The 26,838-nt window shown below is 42.0% G+C and overlaps 1 protein-coding gene across 1 annotated transcript in view; it reads right to left on the reverse strand.

Moving 5' to 3' along the window:
- TSNARE1 (t-SNARE domain containing 1) overlaps positions 1–26,838 on the reverse strand; it is a gene marked incomplete at its 5' end in the record, with an annotated part of 427,114 nt that overhangs the window by 121,978 nt on the left and 278,298 nt on the right. The gene's annotated exons all lie outside the window — the stretch shown is intronic.

Raw genomic sequence — 26,838 nt, forward strand, 5'->3', positions numbered from 1 at the left:
CTGGGAAAAGGGAGCTCTGGGGTAAACACACGCTTGACTTTGTCTCTGATAGTGTGTAACTCACTCTGCTGCTGAAATGCTTTTTTTTCCCCCATTTAATCTGACTGTCCTGTTCACTGAAAGATGGCAATTAAACCCCAGCTTTATCCTGTAGAGAGGGATATGAATTTCTGCAATTGGGATAGTGGATTACAAAGAGGAGGCACTCGGGAGAAAAAATTCAAGTCACAGTATTAGACGAATAAGCCACATATTCTTCCCAGTGGATATTATAGACTTAACAAGTGCTTCTTTGGTGAACAGAGCAAAAAAGGTGTAGGAGATACTAGCAGTTGCACAGGGGCATTTTCCATGGTTAAAAAAAAATCTCTACATTTATAGATATGGATAACTATTTTCTTTTACTGAGTTGCAGGGGAATGTGGAAATGTAAAGGTCATTCCATTCAAAACTTCCTCTCTATTGATGGACCCATAAGAGCATTGTTGATGGATATTTTCATAATATCAGCATACTTAATTCCACTAATACCGGAAAACAAAAAATTCACTGCTCTAACTGTCTTGAGGATGCACAGGTCTACTGCATTGTTTTATCACTGGTGTTTTTCATGAACACAATATAAAAGAAAGTAACATTCGTAGCAAGGAATAGGAGGGATGAAGAGAACCTTTTTATATAAACTTTGTTCTCAAACTATTTGAAGTAACCGGGAAAGTTTTGTGAAGACAGAATTGATTGGCTGTGCTTAGGCTTTAATTGCACACACCAGCTGGGGTGAAACTGATGCTAGATGCTTGCTGTGGGAAGAGGTTTAACGCACAGTAAGAGGCTGTAAGAGTGTAGAGCAGGCTGGACAAGGGAATTGAGTTTAAGAGCTGTATGAAAATGTCCATGTTGAGATGGTGCCACAGTGTATCCCTATGTCACTTTCAAGGAGTGCATATAAACCAGCTCCTCTGAGGAGACTTGATCTCCCTGCCAGATGTGAGGTTGGCAGAAATTTGCCTTTACGTGTTGATAAAGTCAACCTGGATACAGTGCTGTAGGATCTAATTTCTAAAATTAAAAAAAAAAAAAGAAAAAAAAAGGGGGGGGGGGGGGAAGAAAACAACATAGGGAAGGCTTTGCATACAGTAATTCTAGCCCTTTCTGCCCCAGTATGTTCAGATTTTCATCTCTGCTTCCACTGGACCACAGCATTACAATTTCCTGGAAAACTTGGGGTTTTTTTGAAGCAGCTCAAGCTATGCTGCCTTCTGCCTTGCTCAACAGATCTCAACACGCTCCTGCTGATCTTCCCAAATAACATATTTTACCCACTGACAGTCATTAGAAATTCATTAAGATTAATTTAGACTTGACTGCGTAACCAGTTCCTGCCTCTTACTTCCCTACTCCAGGAGAAGACATTAACATATCTTTGCTCACAGAGTAGTTGCTTCTTAGGCCACCCCTAGAGAAGGTCCCTCTGGTAATGTCCTCCCCCATGTTCACAGTCCTGGCGCCCAAGTTGCCTCCACTGTGTCCACATCACATCTACACTATACATCCCATAGCATCCTACCACGCAGGACAGATATCCCGTGGAACTGAAGAGTGAAGTGAAGAAACCAAAGGTCTTAACAGGGGGCCTACAGGAAAGATGGGGAAGGGACTCTTTTTCAGGGGATGTAGTGATAGGATGAGGGGGAATAGCTTCAAACTGGAAGAGCGTAAGTTTAGATTAGATATCAGGAAGAAATTTCTCACTCTGAGGGTGGTGAGGCACTGGAACAGGTTGCCCAGAGAAGCTGTGGCTGCCCCATCCCTGGAGGTGTTCAAGGCCAGGTTGGACAGGGCTCTGAGCAACCTGGTCTGGTGGGAGGTGTCCCTGCCCATGGCAGGTGTGTTAGAACTCGATGATATTTAAGGTCCCTTCTAACCTAAACCATTCTATCATCTACTGGGAAGAGTCTCGTGGTACAAGACCCTAGAAGGAGAGGGGTTCAAGAAAGCTGGTTAGTGGTCAAGGAACACCTCCTCCAAGCTCAAGACAGCTTCCATGCCAGTGACTAAGAAGTGTGGTTAGGAAATATTGTTTTATTGATGGAGAGCAAAAACACAGTGAGGGAAAGCATCCTATTCAATAACTTTCTGTGCCAGGAACTGACATGTACTCAGATCCAGATTAATTTTGTAACAATGAGGAATCTTTCTTCCCTAGACTTCCAACTCCCCTACAATGAAAAATGAAACAAATATTCAGCCTAAGATTTCTATACAGCTAGACAGCCATTCTACCAATGTTACCATGGAAAATAAGTGTGAAGGGTTTGCGTGCTGAACTGCATCTCTGAGCTTGTAGTACAGCTGCCTCCAGTAGCCTCTTCGATAATCTCAAATTCTTCCATTCAGAGTCCAAATGCGGACGTGTCCATGAATATATCTGCCACATCCACAATGGCAGTTGCAAAAGAAAAGAAAATCATATTGTTCTGAAAGCATGGGACTGAGAGTAATGCTGAAAGTAGCACAATGCCATTATATCACTTAACGAGATGCCCTCACCGTGAATATTGTGTTCAAGTTTGGCTGTATTGCCTCAAAAATGAAATGAAGTGCAATGAAATAAAATAAAGTAGGTAGAAGGGGAGGAGGAGGCAGGAACAGGCAAAGAAAATGATCAGAAGCCTGGGAGGACTTGTGAGCAAAGCAAGAGAGAAGAACAATCTCTTTCTTTTTGAGCAAGAGGACGACAGAATTGTGGTTGGGATAGGGAAAGTCAGGCAAGCGACAGAGAGGGGAAGGACGGGGGAAGGGAAGCTGGAAGAGCTAAGACAGCGCAGCACAGCACTACTGCAAGAGGAGGACAAAGGACAGAAAAGAAGAGGTGAGCTTTTTTTTTTTTTTGTCATAGATTACTGAGCAGATTTCCTAAATAGGCTTTTGTTTTGCAAAGGGTTTGAAAACCTCTTGTCTCTGCATCTTAAATAAGCAGGTGAGACAGATGGAAGATGTTTTACAAGTGCAAATTCTTCTCATAAGAAAAGCCAAATGAAATTAGTGACATGAAATTAATAGTAAGGAAGGGAAGCCTCTGTATAATGTACATGGCTACATTGTTCACACACATCAATGGCTGAAATAAAGTTTTATTACCAGTAATAACATGGCATCATGAGATACACAATTAACCCGAAGATTTCTGGCCACGAGATCTCACAGTTTTCCTACTGGGGTTTTGTAAGTATCAGAAAAAAAGCTGTCTTCCTAGGCCATCCAACTAAGTTTTATCTTTTGCTGGTTTAGTTTCTTACAGTATTTCAGAAGTTTAAGGAAAGACCTCACACAGTACAGATAGCACATCACAGAACACCCCCTAAAGCCTTTAATGTCTTCAGCCAAGATTACAACGAGCTGCTGGGTATAGAGGGCTAGGAAAAGCCAATGCATCACCAAGGAGTTTTGGGGGACTTAAGTGATTCCGAGGCTCGGCAGAAGACCATCTGATCAGAAATGAATGCCTCACCCTTAACCCACACAGAATAACAAAGCCTCAGGGCTGGGAGCACATGTATGATGTGGAAAAGCACAACCAAATCTTTGCGACAGACTCCTTTTTAAGTCAGTGTTTTCATATTGCCACTGCTCCTGTCACCTCTGCTAATCAACGTGATGTGATGGTATGGGCCATGCTGAGGACATGGATGTTTCTTCAACCAATGGATTCAGGCTTGTTTCCATTGTACGATCTTTGGAGTTCACCTGCACAACAGTCATCCATTGACTTACGAACCTGGACCTGTGCTAATGTCACAACCAAAATACATTTTTTCAGCCCTGAAAGTAATCTATTATGTACAAGTTAGAGTTCTTCAAATGTCTGAAGGGGCGCTTTGACTTATTTGACTGTAGCTGTACGTTATATTTTCAGACGTCATCAGTGTGGCTGGCTTTCTACCACAGTGCAAATCCTGCTCGTGGGTGGCAGTTCAGGCTTTTCATGTTGTGATCAGCCCTTGGGAAGACGTTACATTTACGTCTTTCTTTCATCCCCCTTTCCCCAAGTTGGGCTCAGTGGCAAGAATGCTGGAGCTCAGAGGAGGACGCTGGGACCTCAATAAACTTTTCTGCCACAGGACTATATTATGGTTATATACACACTGCTAAAAAATCTCTGCTCTGGGATTTTGACTACATGGTACAGAGTAGCCGTATCTACCCTGTCCTAGACTGGCTACTCTGAAATGGATCAGCAGGGTCCATGGGTCATCGCATGCGGCTCTGGACTTACCAAGGTGATTCTGTAGCTCTAATTATCAATTTTTTTCCTTTTTTTTTTCTTTTTTTTTTTTTTTTTTTCCACATCAAAGCAGCCTGAAACCCACTAAAACTTTGCTCCTGCCCACCAGAGTGGGATTTTCTGGCATGATTGCATGAGGATAGATTATATGCCTTGACACTGGAGGCTGACAGTGCAAGTCTAGTAGAGCGTTGGAGGGCTCTGGATGGTGCAAGGAGCTAAACCCGGTGTGTTTCCATTCAGACAGAGGTGATTCATCCCGCAAACATCCAGGTTTCATTTTGGAGTGGACCAGTCAGTTCACTCCAAAAAGAGTAGTGGACTAGTTGGTTCACTCAAAAAAGAAAAAATAATAATAAAAAAAAAAAAGCAGAGAATTAATCTTTATGCAACGCGGATGATCAGGGGACCAAGATGTGGGAGTTATTTGACAATGCAGATGTATCTTCTGTGGATGACTTTGTTTATTCCTCCATCCTTTATCTCATGCAGCTATTTACAACGCAAGCTTTCTGAAGCAGGAACAAATTCTCCCTATGGATTTGGGTAATGCCTAGTATGAGAGGTCCGTGATCTCAGCTAAAAGTTACTGTCATATCAATATCAACACTTCATCTTACGTATGGAAGTATCTCACAGAACATTATAATTTTAAGTGATTTACATAGGCTGGGATTGTTCTGTCTACTCCTGAAATGCCGCAGTCTCTGGAGGAGAAGGTACTGGCCTATAAAGAGTATACAGACACTGCATGAGGGAATTGGGATTGAGTAGTGATCACTCTCTCTCTCTCTCAGAAACTTGTTCCTCAACTGCCTGCACTTAAAGGAATTTAAAATGCAGACCATAAAATAGATGCTAAGTAAGAAAACCGGCAGTCTGCAGAATAGGTTGCACACACTCTACAAAAAGCTATTGAGGGAGAAATATTGTCATAAATTGTGTTAAGTACAGTGTGTTGAGTCAGAAGCACAGCTTTGATGAAAATTACAATAGCAGTTTGAAGGCAAGCCGTTTTGTGTCTTGTACAACGCCAAGAAGTCCATACAAGGCCTGCTCGATGGACTTGGCAACAGCAATTACTGATGTTTTACTCTCTCACAGACATTCCCCAGGAGACACACGCCTGCTGGGATAAATTTGGTCCAGTTTTGGACAAAGTGGATGTTAAAATCATACCCACTGATTACAGAGAACCTTTGGGTCACTCTTTGCCCTCGTTCCTCCTAATTTGCTGAGGTTTGCATCTAAAACCTTTCGCTCCTGACCCTGCCTCCTCTGTGCTCACTTCACAGCCGCCTGATTTTAGGTTACCAGCAACAGAGCATCTGGCGGGAGCTCCAGCATCCATCCCTCTCCATGAACACACACGAGTTAGGTGGGTTTGGACCTTTCTGGGCTGGACTGTTCTTCACGGCATCAAAGCGGGACTTCCACGGCTTTCAAGAGAGGCAAGGTTTTGCACGTATAGGTAAAAATCAATGAATAAAACAGCTGGCTTAAACTGGCCTGAAAATATACCAGCTCAGCCTCAAACTGGATTTGCTTCCCTGTGCTGTATTGATGATAAGGGAAAAAATATTTAGAGCAATTTGCAGTTAAAAGGTAGGGAGCTTAGCAAGCTCAGAGCTTCTTGAATACAGAGAGAATTGATTTTTCCCCAAAATAGCTGATGGGGAATTTCTCTGCCATTTATACAGCTCTCGTGCCAGATGACTGCTTCTGGCTTGACGTAGGAAATCTGCTAAGGAAAGGACAAATAGAGGTGTGACAAAATATGGCTCTGTTGTGTTGTTTCAGCAGTGTCAGCATCTCACTATTGGCGCAGCAACCATCCCTTTAGGGTTCATCCCCCACCTACAGCAGATTGGACAGGAACGCACCCAGGTGGGTTTTGAATATTTCCAGAGAAGGAGACTCCACAACCTCTCTGGGCAGCTCATTCCAGTGCTCTGGCACCCCCAAAGTAAAGAAGTTTTTCCTTATGTTTAGATGGAAACTGATCATTTGAACTTGTCTGCTCTGTACAGAGAGTAAGGATGTGGATCACACCAGGGGATGCCTCCTAAAGCAGATCAGAAAAAGGGACAAGTTTTTTGGAAGCTGTGATATCAAAGAAAGGTCATGTTGACTCAGGAGTTGACACCTGGCAGGTTCCTAGATGTCACATTCCTTCAATACTGAGAGCATCATGGATTCAGCGTACTATTTTTGGATGCCAAAAGCAAACAATGGACTTAAACCAAATGAAACCGTTTGTTTTTTTTTTTTTTTTCTTTTGATTCTGATTCAAGAATGAGCTACATCTAAATAAAATCTAATTTTGGACTACAGGCCCCTTTTAGTCATCAATATTCTTTCCATCAAATCATTGACAGATATTTCTTCATCAGGACAAAACTGGGGCTGCTAGTAAGTTTTCTGGGGGAGGAAGCTTTTACCCCGAAGTACTGCCCAAACACATTTTGCATTGGACCATAATCCTCATTCAGGTCTTTTTGTTTTACTTTAAACTGACAGATCAATACAAAGAATTCAGAAGCCGGTATAAGAAAAATCTGCAAGCAGATTTCTGAATCATAATGCATAAGACATGTGTTTGCCCCCTGAGCAGCAGACAGTGAGGATATAATTGGCACATCTTTTTCTTCTTCATGCACTCTAACTTTGTCAAAAGCAAGCTGACAGGGAAGCTGAGAGAACAGTGAAAACTTCTCGGGTTTCAGAGAAAAAGATGGCCTGCAGCTTAGCCTGATCTTACAAATAGTACGTAAGTGTAACGTTAGCAATATTAGGAAGGCCAGACTGGTCCAGAAGATCACCATCCTTGAGGCTGCTGTAAAGACTGAAATGTGGATACCACCTTGTCTTTGAACCACGGGTGCACAAATCTGAGACCCAAGGGAGAATGGGCAACAGCCCTCCTCCGGAATGGGTCACTTCACCTGCTGCTGAGCAGTCCTTAGCAAAGGAGAACACATGAAATGAGGGTATCATGAAGGACCAATATGCCCTAGCCCAGACAATTTAGGCATTAGTCATGTAGCTTTCCTAATGCAATTCCCCACAATAGGAGCCAATGCTGTGACAATGGAGGACATGACAATGGAGGAGGACGACAAAGGATAAAATTCTGCACCATCGCATTCTTTTATTGCCTGTGGCAAGTCCTAAATTCTCCTAACACACCCCATAACCAAGGAGGAAGGAGCCAGATCCTGCATGACATCCTGCTCTAGGGTTTAACCTAGTGAAACCAACCCTGTAGCTTGCTCATTTTTCTGCAGATTAATGTTATTTTCCACAGAGGAACTGGACCAGTTGACACTGGTGTCAGGAGAAAATAATTCAATTAACTCTTTAAAAGTCATTACTGATTCTGAAGGCCTGAAAAGAACAATATTCCTGTCACAAAGAAGAATTGTGAAGGCTTAAAGCTGGTCTGTGGTTTGGAGATTTTGAGTGGTGTTTGTTCCACCAAAAATTCCACACCTCGAGTACTCTGTTCAGTTTTGGGCCGCTCACTACCAGAAAGACATTGAGGTGTTGGAGCATGTCCAGAGAAGGGCAATGAAGCTGGTGAGGGGTCTGGAGCACAAGTCTTATGAGGAGCGGCTGAGGGAACTGGGGTTGTTCAGCCTGGAGAAAAGGAGGCTGAGGGGAGACCTTATGGCTCTCTACAACTACCTGAAAGGAGGTTGTAGGGAGGTGGGGGTCGGTCTCTTCTCCCAAGTAACAAGTGACAGGACAAGAGGAAATGGCCTTGAGTTGCACCAGGGGAGGTTTAGGATGGATATTAGGAAAAAATTCTTCCCCGAAAGTGTTGTCAAACATTGGAACAGGCTGTCCAGGGAAGTGGTTGAGTCACCTTCCCTGGACGTGTAGATGTGGTGCTGAGGGACATGGTTTAGTGGTGTTAGATTAATGGTTGTACTTCATGATTTTAAGGGTCTTTTCCAACCTAAATGATTCTATGATTCTATGAAAAACAAGTTCAAAACCCCCAAGAGATATTTTGAAGATGGCGTGTTTCATTTTGTGTATGTGTGTATACTACCCGTGGCTGGTTTAGACTACTAGAATGAAGGCTGAGAAAGGGTATGACCAATCTCTATAAATAAAACAGGGGAGTAAACAGCAGTGAGGGAGACAAGCTAGTTAAACTAACTGAAAAAGTTGTCACAAGGACAAATGCTTGTAAACTGGCCATAAAGATGTACAGACTGGAAACGAAAAGGCGGCTGCCAACATAAGGGTTGTGAAGTTCTGGAACAGCCACAGTGGGAAGTGGTGTGGGAAGGAACAAACTGATGGGTGTGAAGATAGAAACCGATGCATTTATGTTCCTAAATAATGAAAAAATAATGCTGGCTGTATGGACTGAGTATCAACCAGCTCTCCTCTCCCTGTCAGCACACAAACTTTGGGGACACGAGCGGCGTTTCATTTTTTAAACTGGCGTATTCCCAACAGTTTTTCTCCTCCAGAGAACCAATAAATAAATGCCTCCATAAATAATAAATCTGAGGTGGAGAAAACAAAACAGAAATGAAAGCATCCAGAAAAATTAGAGAATGAACCGTCTTCTAACCCCAGAAGAACCAGGAACTCAATTGCAAAGAAAGCTCGCCATGCACAAGGACTGCATGTCCCTGAAGCCGTGAGTGTGAATGTTTCATCTGTCCTTACAACTAGAAACTAAGTACATTTAATAAACTATATAGCGTACACAGATCAAACCCACTGAGATGAGACAAACATATGAGAAACATTTGGTTCAGCTGGGAAAAGGGTAAGAAATCAAGATTTCTTTTCCTTTTTTTTTTTTTTTTTCTTCCTCTGAAGGAAGTCCTTAAAAACAACCCAGGCAAGTTTCACAAAAAGGAATGTTCTTAGAAGAAGACTGACCCACTTAGGTTTATTTTTAATAGATCTGGAAGACCTGGAATTTTTCAGAGACTAGAAAAGGAAAAGCAAATAACACAGCCCCATTTTACTGTGTAAATGGTGCAATGAGATAAATACTGGAACACTGCTGTCCAGTGGGACAGTTTTTTTTCCAGGGGGAAAAAAAAAAAAAAGAAAAGAAAACCCAGATAGTGGGTGGGGAAGATAAACAAATATTCTTTTAAAGCTGAAGGAAAAGCTTTAAGGAGACAGACTCAAAGAGATAAATTGATTTCTTAGGATAGCTTTCTGTTTCAGAAAAAAAGCAGAGCAAATTAAGGTATGTCCCTGGGAATAGGACAGAAAACTGTGCCACACTAGGGATTAGTGCCTCTAGATCTGTATTCAGGCCCCACTTTCTCATCTCTTTTTACTTTTAACACTCAGTTTGATGAGTATCGTGATCTACTGCTTTGCTCTAAATAGCCACAACCTGATCCTGCCTGTAGCAGCACCCTCATGCCGGCTGTGTCTTGAACGGTTTGTGTGTCCTTTATAAATACATTGATGCCAACAATTTACTACCGTATTTACACTTCAGAGCATAAAAAAGGCAAGAGTAATGAGTAGTCAAAAATATGGAGAACTGCCCATAATTACGGTGCCCCAAACTGGCTTTTCTTTTCCTCTGGTATCAGGAGTGGAGACCACCCTCTTAACTAGTTCTTCCAGTGGAGGCTGTTACACTTTGTTCCTAAGATCTTCTTCCTCTGGTAGCCAGCACAGTCCCAATTTCAAGGAAAACTTCCCAGTGTTTCATTCTGCAGCAAGTGCAGCAGTATAACCATTCACGTCCAGAAATGGTGGAGAATGTGGTGACATCCAGAAATAGGCACGAAAAGGGCCATAAAGTGCCAACTCAAAGATGGGGGAGTAGAGGTCAGGGCTTCCAGACCCCATCGCTGGCTCTCCACTGATTCTTCCTGTGACTGAGACAACACCTGGGGCAAAACTTGTGTCTAAATACAAGGAAATCTTCCTTCAACATCAGTACCAGAGGGGGTGAACACTCTTCAGTCTTCACCTTTTACGTCTTTGTTTCAATGATAAAATTGCTGCTGATTTTGTAGAGGAAGCCCCTTTGCTTCACTGTCATTTCACAACGTACACAGGACAGCAGTGAAAAGTAAGGGGAAAAAAAGAAAAAAGCAAGCAGAGGCCATAAGTGAAACTCTGCCACATTTATTGTCATTTCATGGGATGCTAACCTAAGAAGAGACTTCACAAAGCTATTAATTTGCTCAATTACAGCTGATAGATGTTAGCTCTTTCATTCTTGAGAATCCATCTCTTGCCTTAAAGCTTGTCAACGAGTCCCTGAGTGACACTACAACCTTCTCTAGTGACAGATCTCCGGGCTTCGTTATGGAAGGTTTTTATATTGTTCAAAGATTTGTGTGTGTCGGTAGGCGCAATACGCTCACAAATCTACATGCACAGACAAGAAAAAGAAAGAAGATGAGACAGTTTGGTTTCTTAGCATTTTCTCCAGCGGAGTAAACAAACGTGTTGTTTAATCTTCGTAAAACGAGAGGTTTGGTAACACAGTCTGTTTTCAACGACTCAGACCAACCACATTTAAAATGCTCGTTAGCTGCTGTACTACATGAAAAATTGTCTACCTACTACAACGCTTGACTTTACGCAAAACCTTTCATACAAACTGCACCCACAAAATGGTCGAGAGTTAAATAATATGGCTATAGCTAAATAATAACAGAGGGAAGGCGAAATTAACAGGCAGAAGCTAAGGGAGAGATGAACTGTGTTCAGCTGATTTTTGAGGTGAGTCAGAACAAATGGGGCAGAGGGATAAAGTCAGAGCTGTAGGGAAGCCTCACCGACAGCAGAAATACTCCAGGAAATGCCCACTAATAACGAACGAGAGAGAGGAAAAATGTGGCAGAGGCTGGTCTCCCTTTACGGTGGGTTTTATAACACAGAAGGGTAATTTTAAACTCGATGGCGTAATGAATGAGGGAATTAAGAGGAAATGTCTAAAGCTGAGGAAAGGGTGGACTTTGTCTTTTAAATATGTAAAAAACAGCAATAGTATCTGTGCTTATGCCTGATGAACTGGAAAAGCAAAAGATGGTCATAGCAGTAATGAGGACCAGAGGAGAACTAATTAAATTCAATTTATTATTATTACTCTCTATTTTGCAGTGTTCCACACTGATTCTCACATATCTATTTCGTAACGATGCTCTTCCTGCTGTGCTGCTCCCTACTCGGCAAAGCTGAGTTGACATGGATTTTTGCCTGCATTTGGAGTTTCCAGGATGAGCCGGGTAAAGTCACTTTGTTTGGAGTAAATATATAGATTGTAAATTTATTGCTATTCTTCGCAAACAGATTTTTTTGAGTTAGCCCACAGGGAACTGACCAATTCCTAAATTAACACAGAAATCAGAAGCAACACAGGTTTAAGATCTCAAGGTGCGACACCAACTGAGGATAAAGGTGAGTTTGTATTGCAACGGAGGTGGAGGATATTTGACATGTGATCTCACATTGCTGGAGGTTGCACTCTGCCTGCAGTCCTACAGAGACATCAGCAGTTCTCCACTGGTCCTTACAAGCAGAAATGAGTGATGGGCTGGAGCATTACACAGCACACAGGTCAGGAGCAGGAACTGCCTACCACTAGGGAAAGTCTCCTAATCATAGAACCACAGAATCATAGAATGGTTTGAGTTGGAAGGGACCTTGAACATCATCTATTTCCAACCCCCCTGCCATGGCAAGGGACACCTCCCACCAGACCAGGTTGCTCAAAGCCCCGTCCAACCTGGCCTTGAACACCTCCAGGGATGGGGCAGCCACAGCTTCTCTGGGCAACCTGTTCCAGTGCCTCACCACCCTCATAGTGAATTTTTTTTCCTAATATCTATTCTAAATCTCTCCTCTTCCAGTTTGAAGCCATTCCCCCTCATCTTATCACTATATGCTCTCGTAAAAAGTTCCTTTCCAGCTTTCTTGTAGCCACCCTTCAGATACTGGAAAGCTGCTATAGCTAATCTAGACAGTAATAGCGAAGTTGGAAGGAAAATATGATGAACCATAAATTCCAATGGAAAGATAATGGCTAGAATACACCTTGACAGTTCACAGGCATACTTAGCTTTTTTTTTCTTTTTTTTTTAAATTTTATTTAATTCTATTAAGCAAAATTCTTATATGAAGTAGAGAGACTCTACTGAACTGACTAAAACCGCTCCAATTTATCCAACCTAAGGTTTGGTCTGACTTTCTGGTATGACCTACCATTATCTTTCCACTTCAATACCCTTTATTACTCGATTCAGTCCCTGTGGGCACCAAGACAAAATAGTTCTTAAAGAAGGAGGCAATTGCGATATATGCAGCGAGTTGATGTATTAGTTCATGGGAGGGGCGGGATTAATTTTATCTCACTTTAATGGTCTGATACAGACATCCCACCTGAGTTTCTTGACTAGTCCCCCATTGAAGATACTGGAGGTATAGTAAATATAGTCAATGGAGTTCAGAGTGTGAGTCATCTGACCAAATGTGGATGCCTATTTTAGGCTGTGAAATCATGCCCTAAGCTCCACTGACTCTGCTGACTCACCCTCCATTGACTACGAACAGCATCTAGGGCAACTTGCCCAGATGCAGACACCCACATTGCAGATATCCGCAGTTAATCAGATGAATCCCATCATTTGTGCTCCACGTGAAGAGTATGACCTGTAAGACATTAGGTGAAGGGGATACGAGAGTGGTGGGATAGAGGGACAAAGGTGGTCCTTCTACAAGGAGCAGGATGTGGGATAGGGAGAAGCTTTCTGTTGGCTTGAGGATGGAAAGGAGGGGACAGGAAAGATTTAGCTGTTAAATGTTTTCTCAACATGCTGATCATTATGAGTCTGGTTTTCAGAAACGCTGAGCAGCCACGACGCCCACTGAAGACAATGGGAGCTCAGCACTTCTGAAAATCAGACACTTGCTTCTTAGCATTGAATGTAATCTTTAACATTTAAAGGAATAAAAGGGGCTGGGGGAACAGGCGTGCAGACAAGTGAATGAGCTTCCTCCTCAGATGGTTTGTATCATTTGATACCCTTTGTATCATTATTATTACTGCTTCCACACATTATGTGCAAGAGGAAATCACATCTGGAGCATTACATGGAAGTGAAGATTGCAGGTTAGGCAAACTCTGACTGCTGTATTCCCCAGGGCTGATCTAAAGCCTGGTAAAGTCTAAAAGAAGACACCCACTGGGGTGAGAGTTGGAAGACAGGTTTTATCTGGCTGCAAAGCCGCTGTAAGAAGCTCCCAGTGGTCCACCTCTGCCAATGCACTGGAGTTCACTGTCCTCTCAGGACGAAGCTGTCTACCGTGATTGAGCTGATGTAAAAACACATCACTCAAGAGAGAGGTGTCTTGCTCCTTAGCCCCGGTTGGTCCCTCCTTACCCACCCAACACGCTCTTGTGTGCCAGTTCTAGTGCTGGACTGACTTTTCCTGGAGCTATCTGAATTCACTAGCTCTAAAGAACTGCAACTCCTTTCCTGCTTTTTGATTTATTTCTCTGCTAGGATAGTAAGCTGAACTGGCTCAAAAGCACCAGAGCCACTGCAAAGTAAGAGGAAGCATGAAATTTGGGGAAATGAGTAGCATGTCCTCTCCTTTGTAGAGATAGTAACATGGGCATGTCACCTTGAGGCACTTCATCACGTACAGCTTCACCCTACTGTGGCTCCACATGTGTTCCGAAAGAATCTATGAAATTATCTGTGGGCAGTGGGGGAAAACATTTTTTTTCCCCATTATTTTTTTCTTTCTTTGTTTAAAACCGCCTGGATTATTTCACCAGCATGGTTTGCAGTGTGATCGAAAAACAACTGCAGCAGCGCAACGACAGGGATGAGGCCACTTTGCCGCTGCATTGCTTATTGCAATGAGTTATGCAGCAAGCACTACATGGGAGCCCCAGTTAGTCCCACTGTATTGCAAAGTGAGAAGGAAGGGGCAGCAACTCCCACACTCCAGCTTTGCTATCAGAAGGAAAACAATGGTTTTATAAATCAGAAGTAAAAAAAAAAAAACGAGGAAGGACAATTAATAGAATCATAGAATCATAAAATGATTTAGGTTGGAAAGGACCTTGAAGATCATCGAGTTCCACCCCCCTGCCATAGGCAGGGACACCTCCCACTAGACCAGGTTGCCCAAGGCCATGTCCAGCCTGGCTTGAAGACCTCTAGGGATGGGGCCTCAACAACCTCTCTGTGTGTCTGGGTTAATAAAGAAAGATGCAGAGAGGGCTGAAGTATTAGTTGTGGCTGCCCCATCCCTGGAGTTGTTCAAGGCCAGGCTGGATGGGGCTTTGAGCAACCTGGTCTAGTGGGAGGTGTCCCTGCTTATGGCAGGGGAGTTGGAACTAGATGATCTTCAAGGTCCCTTCCAACCTAAACCATTCTATGATTCTATGATTCTTTGATTCCAGGGACGTTTTTCTTGTCTTGGCAAAGAAAGTAACCTGTAACTAGATGCTGATGGAGTTAATCTTAACACAGGAGATTGGATGGGGGTTGTGTCACAGGAAGAATGGGTTCAAAGTATTTTGTGATGGCAGAAATGTTTGAGTCAGTTGGATATTGAAGATTTTGCAGGAAACTAGCTGAAGCAAACTGAGTCATTAGCGATTATCTTCAAGAGTTTGTGGAGGATTCAGAAGTACCAGAGGACTGAAGAGAGACAAATATAGAACCCGCCTATGAAAAACAGAATTGATGGCTGGGAAGTTAGAGACTGGTAGGCATAACTTCAACTTGTGGGCAGATACTAGAAGAAATTATTAAGTAACCATTTGCAAATATCCAGAAGATAATCACCTTATTAAAGAGAAATGAATAAAATGTAAGTGTAGCATAGGAAATACTTCCAAATAACATAATTTAATTTCTGACGTACTAAAAAATAGGTGAGAAGGTAAAAGAAAATGCTATAAGATGCGAGAAAAAGTTTTTTAACAGTAAGGTTAGGAAGGTCTAACGGTAATAAGATAGGACTGATTGGTAAATCACTTTGGAAGGGCAATTGTCAGAGGCTCCTTAGCATCAGACTAGAAGGGGATCTTAGATGAAATATCTCAGTGACGTTTCTTAGGTCTGGTTCTGTTCAAAATACAAGTACTGACTTCTTTTAATAAAAAGTACAACTAAATGCTTGTGAAAGACAGCAGGCTTGAGTAAATGTACAAGCACTTTGGAGGACAAAGATGGAATCTAAAATGATATTGAAAAAAATTGAGAGACTTGTGAAATTCGGAGGAAGAAATGTAATACCCAGTCATGCAGTATATGCTCTGCCAGGGATGAAGAAGTGAAATGCACAAATGCAAAAGTATTTGGCTGGTCTGCAGGATAGCAGTCAAAATTCTGGTGCTAAGAGGGGACCTCAAACTCCATAGAAACCAATGACGTAATGTGGTACAGGAAAAATAAATCTTATTTTGGACTGTCTTGATGGGAGTATTATCAGTATCAGTATTATCAGACGGCAGTATTATCAGTAAGGCAGAGCAGACTTTTCAAGCGAACCCGGTGCCAGCAAGGTAAAGTGCTGTAGCCAGTTTTGGACACTGCACTTTACAAATTGTAGATATAAACTGGTAATAGTCCTGGTAGAGCAACAAGAATAACAAAAGGGTTTGAACTCTTGATATATCAGGAGATGTGAGACAAATAAACCTGTTCTGTCTTGACTACTGCAACCACTTCTCCACCTCTCAGACAATTCTCTGATTCACAGATGCAAAGCGATGCTCAGATCCCATCCTTCATGTTTTGACCATCCCGACTTCTTCCTTAAAGACCTTCATCAGAAAACCTGAGCAAAATTCCTTCTTGTTTTCTAAGGAGGTGTGCATTCTCTGCCTCTCCGCGCTCACCTGCTGGTGTCTCATTTAATTTTGGATCCTCTCTGCTTTGCTCTTTATAAGATGAGGGTCCCTTCTGCCAGCTGCTAAGCTAATATCCTCTGTGCACTTTTCCATGCTTCTTATTAGGCTTGACCAGAGCAAGGAGAGAATCGCACCTCTTAACTTGAGGAATCAAACTCAAACATCTTAGACCTACATTTACCGAGACTCCCTCTCAGTCGAAAGAAAGAGAATAATTACTACAGTAGATGATCTAAAACTCAGACCTTTGTAGTTTTAGATCATTTGGGTGTCCTTTCTTCTTCAGCAAAAACTTCAGAAAAGTTCATTTTTTTTTGCAAGGATGTTTTCAAGAAATCTAGAATGTCATCACACAAATCAGCACGTTCCCAACTCCTTTGGCAAAAAATGATTAATATATATAATATACTTTCCTGTCCTAGCATCCACGTAACAGCTTTTTCATTTAAATAATAAGAACTCAAGAGAGGGAGCTTTAAAACACTGGCACCTCAGAAGTATTAGAGAGACATGTAAAAAGCAATAAATTTCAGAAATTCCAGTTTCTCCCTTACCTTCAGCATTCTTGTCCATGTTATATATAAACTGTCTTCTATTTTCATTATTCCTCCCTATAAAAGCTTATTTTCCTTTACAAACCCAGAATATAGGTGATTTGACATATATTTCTAACAATTTCAGAATAACCACTCCAAGTTACTGTAAACTCAAAGTATTACCGAACCCTTTTAAGATAGTGCCCTGCTCAGTTATCATGAGCTTCTCTAATTCAGAAATGACTTTCCAAAAGCATAACATGCTTATATTTTAAAAAATATTTCCTACCCAAAATTTTTGCTGAGTGCAGTAGAAGGACATTAACTGTGTGTAAACACCTCTTCATCTGCAATCTTTTCATACTCAACCAGAAATGTAGCATTCTGGACATGCAGAAGTCAGGTTTCCACCCCAACTCTGCAAATGATTTACTGTCCAGTTACTTGGGTAATTCAGTTATAGTCTCTGCTTATTTCCTGCTGTGTAAATCAGAAGGGATATGAACTTAAAAATCTCAGCGGGGGTGGAAAGTTCTCCATGGTAAAGGAATTATTATTTCCACACTGGCACTACCCCCATCTGGTTTTGTGTTTAAACTCTTTTTGTCTATATCTGAATTAGATACCAGTACAAAGGCCACCAGATTCAATGATAACTCTTCCCTGAGCTTTAAATCAGTAAATTCAGCACCAGAATGTAAAAATCCGATTCTGAAATCAAATTCAATTTATTATTATATGAGAAATATGGCGATATGAGAAACAGAAAAGTTCTGAAAAGAAAACAGACGCCAGTACCTAAACATGTAACCTACATTTTGTTAAACATTATTCCTGAATGTAGGAACATAAATTTTAACTAAATTGCATTTTTATACCAATTTGTTATTTGGGCCCCTTCCTTTAAAAGGACTGATTTTCCATGCCTGTCTTTTCTGTAGGGTTTGATCAGCAAAAATCCTTAGGTATTTTGAAAGCAGAAAAAAAAAAAGAATGTGATATAAATCAGAGGATAGGAACTGAAGAAAATTCATCACGTCAGCTACAGGGCACATAGCAAAAACCTGTGACTAGCAATAGTGGGGACAATAAAGAAATATTTTCTAGGTGTGATAAAAGAAAAATGCATCCTAAACTAGAATCCATTATTGCAGGTAAAATGAAAAAAACATCAGTAATAAAGCTGGGGGGGAAATAGAGACGATTGTATTCAATGAAAATTTTGTCCACTATTTTGGAAGAAGCCAGAGGATGTAGTCAGATCATAAAAGGGATGACCCAGGTAATAACACGGCTGCCAATCTGACATTGATCTCGGTAAAAATAATGAAGAAACTGATATAGCACTCTACTAATAAAGAATTAAAGAAAATGAATATAAGCCGGCGTCAATCATGACTGGCTTTTGGAGAACATATCTCACGAACTTAATGTTATGTCCCTTTTGGTGAGGATGCAGTACTCACACATCACATGATGTGTGATGGCGCTAATTATGTAAAATTAGTGTCTGGACTGGTGCAATGCATCCCCATGACACATATGATACGAATCAAAGGAACTCTGGTCTCTGGGTGTTCCAGTAACTAGGAAGATACTCCACCAGAGAGTGTTTATATGGTTTATATGGTTTTCCTACAGACAAACTGCCCCGCTAAGTATTGCTGTTAGTAATATGACAAATCTATCATGTTGAAGTTGAATCCTTGTGGCATCCGTGTTGGAAAAGGATCAAGAATCCTCCATAAGATGAAAACAGTCAATGGAGCCAAATGTAAATCCAGACATAGATGAACAAAGAATTCAGGCTGTACTGATAGGATGGATCGTGATGGGGATTCTTGCCTGGGTGACTCTAAAAAGGCTTGGGGAGTAGCATGGATGATCAGGTCAGCTGGAGCTGCCAGAAGGAATGTGGGACTCCCAAGCAGGAATGAGAAGAGTTGGTTTTCAGCACTCATTACTGAAGTGCTGAGATCTACGGCTGGGCTCCACATGCCATGAGAGATTTTGACAAATAGGAAAAACTCCAGAAAAATTCAGTAACTGAAAGACTGAGGTAAAAAAAAAAAAGCAAAGCAAAGCAAACCAAACAAAAAAATAAAAACCACCTCAAAGTCATACATAGAGTCTCTTCGGGGAAGAGATTGGGGCTCTGGAAATTGTATCATCCATCCTTATCAAAAAGAAATTGAGGTCTTTCACAGTCCCAGGACATAGTTGCTTGGGGAATATGACTTTGATCTAGGCTGTAATGGGAAGGTATTATCCTATGGTTGGAGACGTTAAGATGGACAAACTCACTTTGGAAATCCAGTGTGGATTTTGAGCACTAAAGGGAATTACCATTGGAGAAGCAGGATGCAGGTTATGGTTGGCCCACTCATCATTCAAAATTTCAGACTAATTCCTCCCTCTACCTCCTCTTTTCTCTCTGAGGTAAGCTAATTCAAGTGAAAACTGATTTGGGGGAAATTCCCTGGCTAATTGTCAGTTTGTGTGATCACAGCAGTTCTTTCTGCTTTCATCATTTATGGTACTGTGATTGAATCTAGTCAGTGATAAAAGCTACCCGGGTACTTCAATATGCTTGCTCCCCTTGCAATGTGCTTGCGTGGTATGACATCTCTTGGCTGGGTGCACAACACAATATTCTTGCTATTAAAACGTAAAATTAAGGGAGGGAGCAAAGCACACCTTCCCAGGCCGTATTTGCCTCACACTCATGTACGTTTTTCATCCCATAAATTTGTTATGGCTCCAGCTCCCAAGCTTGAGTGAACATTCATCTTTCTTCCTTTACGTATATACCCAAACAAAGCTGAGCTGTGGGCTGGCAGTAAAGAAATGAGTCTCACATTATTGGCTTTGCATTAGGTTTGTTTATAAAAGACAAGGCATATTAATCATAGATATCTACGCTGGGAGAAGCATGCAGCAATGCAGGAAATGTATTCATTACATAAAGCAGGATGTCAAGCAGACTAGGAGGTGCTATGGATTGATGCACTGGCTTCTCCCTCATAAAGAAAACTAAACAAGATTTTGCTCCAGCCCAGACAGAAAGCACAAATTAACCCTGTCCATTTCTGGGTCCCTGAGGAGCATTATAAAGCTTTTTTTCCTTGGAGTTGCCAATTAGATGAGACTTTGCCCTGGTATGACAGGTGATAGGTGATGTTTAAACAAGGGGTTGCTCCAAAACGTGGTCCCTCTTGTTCTCCCACGCCTTCCCCGTGTAGATGAGGTGATCATCAACTGAACGGACAGGCTGGTGAGTCCATCTGCTTCAAGTTCAGTTGCTTCAAATTTGAGAGCTAATTCTGCCTTGACTTTTTTATTTCATGTAAAGAGTCGATGGTACTCCACAGGGAAATAACTGCAGAACAACAGGAAGTCTGTCCTTAAGGTGGAAATTTTTCTAAAACCCAGAAGTAAGGCAACATTCTCTTATTCTGAATACAAATGCTCAGGCAAAATTAATGGAGAAAAATATTTTGATAACAGATCCGCTGCTATTAAAGGACAGCACAATTTCTGCAACTTCAAATTAGAGGAAAGGGACTCTGTCATAAAGAGCTTGGTTTTTTTTTTTTTTAAAAACATCAGCCACCGAGGGCAAGTTAAGTTTGTAAAAGCTTCGGAAAAGCTATGTAGGAAACCTGGAAATGTAGTCCCAAAGAAGAGAAATTTGATCAAGGGCAATTTATGACTTGCTGCTAAATTGCTTCTCCTCTAGTTTCTGTCTAGAAATGTGACCAAAAGCTTTTAAAGGCCATCACCTACTTGCACAGACACCTTTTAGAGAATGCGTATGCTATCAAAGGTTGATTAAAACACATGGCATATACTCACAGTTGCAATGCTGAAATAGGACATCTTTTCAAAAGGCTGTCGTGCGCCCGTGTGGTAGCGTGGCATGGTGACATACCCTAAACCCTGGTTATCTGTTTAGCATTGCAGGACTGAGAAAAGCAGGATTGACAAAATCCTCAGGGAAAACTGAATTCATTTTGGGTTTATGTGTTCAGGTACGTTCAGTGACCTTGAAGGTGTTAAGAAACAGCTGTTGGTAGAGAAAAGACTTGGCCGCCTGACTGTCTTGCATAGAGTTGATCTTGGGAAGGCAGCTGCAGGGTATTTTCACAATGTTAAGGGGAATGCCACAGGCTGACAGAGCAATGTCCAGAGGCAGGGGATTCAGAACAGATCGACACTTAAGATATTTCAACCTGAGGAGATGAAAAAGCACTTTTAGAATGGGAAATTAACCACGCTACACAGCAGAAAGTAGCAGAGACAACCATATTTGTCTCTCTGCATAATAACAGTTAAAGGGCACGAGAAGCAGATTGCCAGCTTGCTGTGGCCCTCTGAAGTTGGCAGATGCCAAGAAGTGGGTTTAGTGGAAAAGTCAGGTGATGTGGAATGAATAAACAAGGGACTTTCTTCTCCAGATAAAACTCTTGAGCAATCTAAATGGGAATCAATGACTGGGAGCATGTGAGTTCAATTTTTATTTATTTCAGGTCAGCCAGGATCTTCATCTTTTCATGCCTCCAGTTCTCTTGAGGATTTTCGTCTCTCTTTCTTCACAAAACCAGCTACGCTCACAGAAGATGGAGGCTTCAACTGGTCACATAGTCTTGAATGTCACAGACTATTCCCTTGGGTATGACATGGAACCAAAAAAGGGTTGAAAAAGCAAGTTGACTTAACCTTCAAAGATAAGACGTTGTCCTGTAGAAAACCACAAGATGCCCTCAGTTTTGCTCATATTAAGCTTTCCTGGGAGAGCACTGTATAACAAATCTGACCTAAGAGTTCCAGCAGTTCTGATGTAACATGACTTTTTTCCATGGCATCTGTTCTATAGCATAAGTAAAGCAGAAGAGACAGTCCATAGGACAAGAAAAAAATAACGAGATCATCCCCGTTGACAGACACATCTCACAAAGTCACAGAATTGGTGAGGTTGGAAGGGACCGCTGGAGGTCACCTGTTCCAACCTCCCCCGCCCAAACAAGGCCACCTAGAGCCACTTGCACAGGTCCATGTCCATGTCATTTGAAAATCTCCAAGGATGGAGACTCCACAACCTCCCTGGGCAACCTGTGCCAATGCTAATCACCCTCACAGTATAAAAGTGTTTCCTGATGTTCAGAGGCAACCTGCTGTTTTTCAGTTTGTGCCCATTGCCTCTGGTCCTGTCACTGGGCACCACTGAAAAGAGCCTGACTCCATCCTCTTTGCACCCTCCTTTCAGGTATTTATATATTAATAAGATTCCTCCTGAGTCTTCTCTTCTCCAGGCTGAAAAGCTCCAGCTCTCTCAGCCTTTCGTCCTCTGTGAGGTGCTCCAGACCTTTAATCATCTTCATGGCTCTTTGCTGGTCTCTCTCTATGTCCGTGTCTCTCTTGTACTGAAGAGCCCAGAGCTGAAAAAGCAATCCAGGCATGGACTCACCAGTGTAGAGTGGAGAGGAAGGATCACCTCCATTGACACGCTGGCAATACTTTAATACAGCCGAGGACACCACTTGCCACCTTTGCTGCGAGGGCACGTTGCTGGCTCATGTTCAATTTGGTGCCCACTTGCTTTCCAGCTGGGTGGCCCCCGACATATATTGGTGCACAGGGTCGTTCCTCCCCAGGTGCAGGATTTCGCACTTCTCCTCGTTGAACTTCACAAGGTTGCTTTCAGTCCGTCTTGACCATCTTCATGTAGATTAGGAAATAAGATAGATGATAGTGAATTCTTTCCTCCCAGTTCACTGTCTGCCCAGGACACAGAGCAATTTGACTTCTCATATACTGCAGCGATGCCATAGATGCCTCCTTAGATGCCACGACACATAACCCTCATCTATACAAGTGCCCCGTCCCTGTCCAAGCTGAGGTGGGAGTATGCTTCCTTTCAATCACCCCCTGGTTTCAGCCTCCAGCAGTATAGGATTTTCTTGATCCAGAGACTCAACTGAAAAGACATCACAGCTCGCGTGGCCTGACAGCCACCTCAGCAGGCCCAACCAAAGGAGAGGGTGATAGAACAACCAGAAGAATGAGTCACCCCCCTTCTCCTTCACACCCCATATAGTCAGCAGCAGCTGCAGCCCAATTCAGCTCAACAGTTTACAGGTGTCTTCAGGAACAACTGTCATAAAAAGCTCCCAAAATATGCACTTTTTTTTTTCTTGTTTTCTTTTTTATTTTTTTTTTTACCGCTCTTTAAATTTTGTACAGCAACAGTTACCCAATGAAAGCAGGAATTAACGGAAACGAAAGGAAATGAGAGACACTGAAGGAAAAACAAACATAATCAGCTCCAGCTGCAGCTCAATTAAACAACTGTTCAGAGAAAACTACTCATTCACAATTTACTCATAGAAATCCACTTTCTTACATTCTCTTCAGGATTTCAGAGCCACAGAAGCTCACTGCACTTTAAGGCTCCTTACAAAGTAATTTAAGGCCCTCCAAATTGCAAAGGCAAATGGCAGCTGCTTCATCAGCCACTCATGAAGAAGCTGGTGAGAAGTGAGGCTGAGAGGTGATGTCCCACTTGTGCCTGAAGGGAGAGATTCATACCCTGCACTCACATGGGCAAAAAGAAATAAGTCTTCTATTCAGGGGTCTCCGGCTCTGCCTGCATCCTCCTCATTTTTTATTTTTTTTTTTTTTTTCAAGAGTGTACACTCACCATTTATCTTTATCCACTTGTCTTTATCTCATGTTCTCCTCAGCTGAGATGGTCCTGATGTTTTCAGTTTGCTCCCCAAATGTCCTATGAGCCCCGTATGGCCACAGTAAATCTCATTATGTTCAGCTGGTGCCATGTATCCCAGGAACACCATTTAAGGTTTAAATACTTATTATTCAGACTCTGGCATTCAAGTGTTCATCCCTCCAATGCTCTTCCCAAGAGATACAGACCTGCTGTTCACATTTGCCTCATCCCGGGAGAAACCAGCTTTTATTCCAGCATTAGCACAAACGAGCTGTGCAAGCAGCAGCCATGAGAACTCTGAAACTGGAGAAGGGTTCAAGTACTATATCGCTTCTTCTCATTTTAAACCCAGATGCAGCTGTGACTAAACAATGTCCTGCAAATGCTCCTCATATTGCCCTCTGTGGGAGAGTAACTGATCCAGTGTGACCAAAGAAGACTATCAGATTCTTTCCTTGCAGTTTTCAGAGCTTTTTTTTTTTTTTTTTTGATGTACTGTGGTTTGCAAAAGCATAAATTCAGAACAATGTGGATGTAAACAAAGTTCTTCCAAATACTTTTCAACCGTAAGTAGGGCTTATTGCATCTTTGGATTTAAAAAAAAAAAAAAAAGAAAAAGAATCTTCTCTTAAACAAGTTATAAAGGATAGAGAGATAATACAGAGATGGAAAGAGAGGAATTATCTTGTCTAAAATCTCCCTGTGACTGAAATATCTGTCAAGGCTCACAACACCATCTGTGTGCTTGGGGAAGGGGGGGATGTCACTAGACCATTGACAAGCTCATAAAATGCAGCCTGGAAAGACCCAGACTGACTGGCATTTCCAAGGTGGTACCTGTCCATCATGCCTTCAATTCCAATGTCTGGACAGCGGGTACTACCGTATGTTCTTTCAGCACATGATACTGTGATTTCCCCAGTCAAGCACAATGGCGCTGACACCGCTTTCCTCCTGCTGCTCATAGATAGTAACTAATGAGATTCCATTCCTGTATTTTTATCGGAGAAAAGCAAAACCTTTAGTCCGCTTACAATGGGAAGGGAATAAAGGATTTATAAAAGACGAAAACAAGACATCCACTGCATAATCAGTGTAATTACCAGTATTTGGGACCTCTGTTATAAAAAACATATTTGTGCTATTTTCAATGCCTGAAAACCACTGAAGCCTGAACAATGCTCTTTCTTCAAACTCCCTCCCTTATTGGAATTGCCTACATGCTGAACCCCATACTTCTTTCATGACTGAGCACAATTATCTCAATTACAGAGCAGGATGCAGGAGCAAATATTGTGTGCAGTTTCCTCATTCATTAAGTTCAGTTTCACTAGGGAATGGTGTCGAGGAGCACAGTCACACGTTGACCCTACATATGGGCCAATGAAGAGGACCTTCCTCAGGCTGACCTGCCAAAATATACCACCACTCTCTAGACGTTTTCCTTCACAAATACAGCTTCTCTCTCTCCTCCTCACCCTCAGCCAGTGCGTACTCATCATCATATTTAATGCCCTCTTGAAGTATCTGTAACAATTCAATCTCTGGTGAATTGCTCCACAGCTCAAGCACGTGGCTGGTGCCCTGCGTGACATGCTGACAGAGATTCTTGAGAAATATACTGTCACCGAATGGACCATGAGAACATCCTTGTCGTCAGTCCAGACCCAAGCCTTGAACTGATGGCTCCCCATGAATTTATCACCAGCAGATTTGCAGCTATTCTGGGATAGGTATTTTGTCTTCTTCTTTGACACTTTGCAGCAGCGTAGCACTCAGGCTATGGGAGATTCTGTCCATCAAAAATGAATATTTAATTCTTTATCAAAACCGCTCCCTGGTGTAACCACCAGCTCTGTTGATTAGGCTCTTCCCTTGGGATACACAGGAGTGGGAAGTAGTGACAAGACCCTGGATCACCTGCAAACATCTAAGAGTGTCCCAGGCATGAGCCTCTTGGGCATTTTGGGGTTGAGAAACGTGTTTTTGCAAATTATATTATATTATATTAAATATTAATTACAGGAAAACAAAAACCTCAAACTATTAATATATTAGGTTTGCTCCAGAGCAAATTTGGAATAATAAATTAAATATTGGAAAGTTTCTATGGGAAAAACAAAACAAAACAGAAAAAAATATTTCCCATCTCAAATTCAGAGCGCTCTCTCCTGAACATACCTTTACATCACTTTTTTTTTCATTTTTTAATTTCTAAATTAATCTTCCTTTGCTCAGGGTCTGAGATCTAATATTGTCTTCCTACAAATTTAGGCGCACTTTTTCCCTTTCCATTTTAAAAGCCCCCAAAGGCTAATCAGGACATCCCGGGCAGAAAGCTCCATGGGACTGTTTGAGGACATTTCTCTGACTCAGGTGTCCCTTTGTCCTGTGCCTATTCACAACTGCAGTCCTTGGGAAAGCGACTGTGTTGCCTGGCATGCCGACCGACAGGAAAGTGCTGTGCACACCTTTTGGAGGTCTGTAAATGACAGATAAATATTAATAATAATGCAACTTAACAGATGTTTTTTTTTATCTTTAACTACCCGGCTTCCACGCAGTAAATTGCAAGACCATAAAAATGATTGGAGTGAAGAGAAATTTTAAAGAGGCATTATCGATTAATATTTTGACAAGAAGAGCTGAGTAATTCTTGGCAAAACATCTTACCAAATTTATTCACCTTAAATTGCATTCAGTGCTAGCGAAAGGTGACCAGCTGACAGTACTGGAGACAAAACTTCTGAGAGGCCTATCACCACTGGAAAAATGGTGTGTACCTAATGTGGCTTAGCAACGCAAAGCAACAGGAATGGCGTAGAAGTTTACAGGTTTTAGACTATCTAGAAGGCCATAATAAACCCAAGATTGCTCTGTAATCACTAGCCCAAACTCACAGCTGACCCTTGTGATAAGGTTTTTTTATGGTTGAGTGGAGAATTTGCTCCTTTTAATATGAAAGCAGTTAATGAAAGTAGACACAGAACCAGCAGAGTGGGCAGGGACAGTACAAGCTCCCGCAAACATACTTTTCCATAATACACCTACAGCGTCATGCAAAAGGATGATGTCCAAGGATAAAATGACAGTTTGGCCCCTGTCATCGCCAAGGAAATCCATTGAGAGATGATTTTTTTATCAACATGGACCTCTGCTTTCAGACACATGGTTTTCTCCCCCAGTTTCCAAAAGACATTGGAACTGGTGAGAAACCAAGTCCTACCTAGCTCTGCAGGGCTCAGGAAGGCACATAAAGCACCCCGATCAATAGTCTACATTGACGAGGGGTGGACTTCTCACCATCTCCAGATTAAACACAGGTATGCCTCAGTTTTTTTCAGCAAGCTGCACCATGTAATGTGGCTTCAGTCCATGCCCTTCTAACTCTCCATGGACAATTGCT

This window comes from Vanellus vanellus, assembly GCF_965231255.1.
Source record: "Vanellus vanellus genome assembly, chromosome: 2".
NCBI lineage: Eukaryota > Metazoa > Chordata > Aves > Charadriiformes > Charadriidae > Vanellus > Vanellus vanellus.